The sequence below is a fragment of the Triticum urartu genome, chromosome 3A, assembly GCF_056163025.1.
Source record: "Triticum urartu cultivar PI428250 chromosome 3A, HENAU_Tu73, whole genome shotgun sequence".
In the NCBI taxonomy this organism is placed as follows: Eukaryota; Viridiplantae; Streptophyta; class Magnoliopsida; order Poales; family Poaceae; genus Triticum; species Triticum urartu.
In genome coordinates this window covers 148324174-148327735 of record NC_141875.1, presented here as the reverse complement: position 1 = coordinate 148327735, position 3562 = coordinate 148324174, and the positions used below count along the sequence as shown (strand labels likewise).

The 3562-nt window shown below is 49.5% G+C and overlaps 1 pseudogene; it reads left to right on the top strand.

Moving 5' to 3' along the window:
• Positions 1 to 1598: 1598 nt before the first annotated feature.
• Positions 1599 to 2583, top strand: LOC125546741 (E3 ubiquitin-protein ligase RDUF2-like; annotated as a pseudogene).
• Positions 2584 to 3562: the final 979 nt, after the last annotated feature.

The following is a 3562-nucleotide window of genomic DNA, read 5'->3' as shown; positions in this document are numbered from 1 at the left end:
CTTTTCATTTTAATGATCAACAAAGGAGAGAGGTTGCTGAGCTGAGTTTCTTTCTCTGTGTGCTCAAAGATAATGTTGCAACCAGATATATGTGTTGCAACTAGTCGGAGCTACTAGCTCCCACACACTTCCACTCCACAATTTGCTCTTCCACTCGGAGCCGCCAAAGCAATTTGCTCCATCTGGGTAGGTGTTCCAGAGATGTTCAGAGCCTCTTAACGATATTTACTCAAACCTTCCGAGCTACTCCCTCAGTCCCAAAACCTAAACCAAAACAAGTGTCTCAAGTTTAATACTACAACTTTGTACTAAAATCAGTACAAAGTTGACACTTATTTTGGGATAGAGGGTTGATGTTGACTAGCCTATTAATGATACTTGGTCAAACCTTTCGAAATACTCCCTCCGTCTCAAAATAAGTGTCTCAACTTTGTCCTCACAGGGTGAGTATTCGCAAGTTGACGCATTTAGTTTTGTTTGGTGATTCTGTACTCATCCTTGGAGCCTCAAACTATTCAACACCCTCGGATCCTACAGGCCAGCAAGGCAGCCAACTGCTGGATGCGACAATGCTGCCACTTGTTTATCAGTTCTAATAACGAAAAGTTTCCTCAGTGTCTTCCTACATTTATGTTCTCAGGGAGAAGCTATGTCAGTATCAGTGCAATTCAAGCTCGAACCCATGGTAATCCCTAGCTTTGCTCAGACAAGTTATTGCATCTCAAAAAGAAAATACTTCCTCCAATCCATATTACTTGTTGCTGACTTAGTACAACTTGTACTAAGTCAGCGACAAGTAATATGGATCAGAGGAAGTAACCCTTTCGAGTGACTTGAGTTCCATATAAACATGCCATTGTACGGCTTTGAAATGAAAATGGAAACATGTCATTGTACTCTCATTGAGATGAATTAACCTTAGTACAAGTGGTAAAAGGTTAATGCCTACTCACGCATCAAGTATGGTGTTTCAGTACACAAATTGAAAATGCAATGTTACACAAGTTATAAGTCCACCATATCATCATCACTAATTTCACAGTCACCATCGGAAAGCCAAACATGATCAGGTGTTCCTCTCTCATAGTCACCTCTAGTTGGATGCCGAACCTTCGCCTTCCCATGTTGACATCCATAGCACTCACCATCGTCTGACGGCTCCAGGAAACAGCAACAAAATGTCTCCACATCTATGCCTTTTTAAAATTCTTGGGTAACATGGAAGCATCTCAGGAATTAAGAAGAGATGGATAACAAGGAAAGGCCCTCCACGTGATGAAGGAGACAACTAATTTCAAGAGTGCATGCATCTATATGGCATGCTGCTGCTTGAACAAATATCGAGATGAAGGATACGCACGCTGCCTGGACCAAAAGTTGAGATGCATGGACGGGGGCGACGAGCTCCATGCTGCCAGCCGTCACCGACGGCGCTGACGACCACCAGAAAGAGAGAACGAGGTCGATGGCGTCGGGCGAGACGGAGTAGATGAGAGAGAGAGAGAGAGAGAGAGAGAGAGAGAGAGAGAGAGAGAGAGAGAGAGAGAGAGAGAGAGAGAGAGAGAGAGAGAGAGAGAGAGAGAGAGAGGACGAGGTCAATGGCAGCAGCGAGACCAAGACGGCTCCCAGGACCCGAGCTTCCCTGCCACCCCGGCTGTGACGGCGGCTTCCTGGAGAAGATGGCCGCGCCGGGCCGTCGCGCCCTCCGCCCCCACGTGGTCAACGAGGTCGTGCCCCGCCGCAGCCGGCGTGGCGCCTCGGGTGACCCTGCGACGAGGCCCCCGGCGCCACCAGCAGCTTCGAGCTCTTCTACGACGACGGCGCCGGATCCGGCTTCCGCCCGCTGCCCGAGACCATGTTTGACTTCCTCATGGGGTCCGGATTCGAGCGGTTCCTCAAGCAGCTCGCCCAGATCGAGGCCGGCGGCTTTGGCGCCGTCGAGCCCATGCCCACCGTCGTCATCGCCGCCTGCCCTTGCCACGTCGGCACCGACTCCCACTGCGTCGTCTGCAAGGAGGCCTTCGAGCTGGGCGACTAGGCTAGGGAGATGCCCTGCAACCACATGACATGTACCACCAGGACTGCATCCTGTCGTTGCTCGCGTTGCGTAACTCGTGTCCCGTGTGCCGGCACAAGCTGCCCACAGATGTGGTGCCTGCTCCGGTCAGTGACCTCGGTGCCACCGACGACCAGGGCAGCAACACCGGGGCTGAGGCTGGTAGTGAGGAGGAGACGACGGTTGGGTTGACGATTTGGTGGCTCCCTGGTGGAGGCTTTGTTGTTAGGAGGTTCGCAGGTGGCAGGAGGGCCCCGACGAGAGGGAGCTCCCCTCCCGGTTGTCTACACTGAGGTGGATGGGGGTTTCAACAATGGTGTTGCACCGAGGAAGATCTCATGGTCATCGAGAGGGAGCCGTTCGTCACAGAGGAGAGTCAGCAGATGCGTGTTCGACAACATGTTTGCTTGCTTTGGACACACCCATCCTTGAGGTCGGAGTGGAGCTCGGTTTTCACCCGTGGTCCGAGGAGCCGGAGCACAAGCTGGAGATCCCAGGATAACCACGCGGATGCGATCGCCAGGTGATGACTGCATCACGCGGTGGGGAATATGACAATTGGATGTTGGGGAGCCGCAGATGTTTGCTTCCGTTTGATGTTTTCTATATATCAGTTGAGAGATAAAGAGGATTTGTACGTAGAGCACAAATTGTGTGCTGTTTTGTACATAGAGGAGCAGAATCAGAGATGTTGCAATGGAAATGTCCTCCAGTTTGCGCATTCAGGATGGTCTTCTTGTTGCATTTTGGAGTAATTCAGCAAGACAAGTTTTGTTACTGATGCACGCATCTGGATAGTGAGCACTTAAATTGTTGGCAGCACTCAATTGTTTCTTCGAATTCCATCTGGCTCAATGCGATGGGGTTCCTCCATTGTAACCATGACTTGTTGGAAGGTTCAGAGCGTAGCAAAGATTCAATAAAGCATCACTCAAGATATTTTCTGCTCTCCAATTGAATATTTTCTGCTCTTCAATTGGAAAATACGCGGCAGGGAGCAATGCTGCAATGGCAAGCAGCAGCAGCAGCGGTGGCAAGCAGAGGCAGGCTGCTGCCGTGTCGTGATTGAGGTTAAGTGTAGAGGGGGATGCAGGGTTGGGTGGGGTCCTAATCATCTGTATTATCGATGCTCTCGCTATCGCCTCACGATTATCGATTGGTGCTCCCGCCTCATCTGTGTTGGTGAGTGGCTACGCTAGCAGATTACTAATCATATGAGATTCAAACAAAGTGCAGACAGCCGATTTCATGGGCTGGAGAAGGACACACACGGCTTCAAGATGCGGAAGAAAGGGAGAATAGCGGCAGATTACTAATCAAGAATTCCAAGTGCGGACCATGCTGATTACTAATACACACTGAAATTACTAGCTACAATTTATTACGAGGCAAAAAAAATTGTGTGTGCGCTACTAGCTTATAGGAAATAGAGAATACAGATAATGTTGCAGATTATATGTCAATGAAATTTTTTAATTCTTGCAGTTGCTAATGCACTGGTATTTT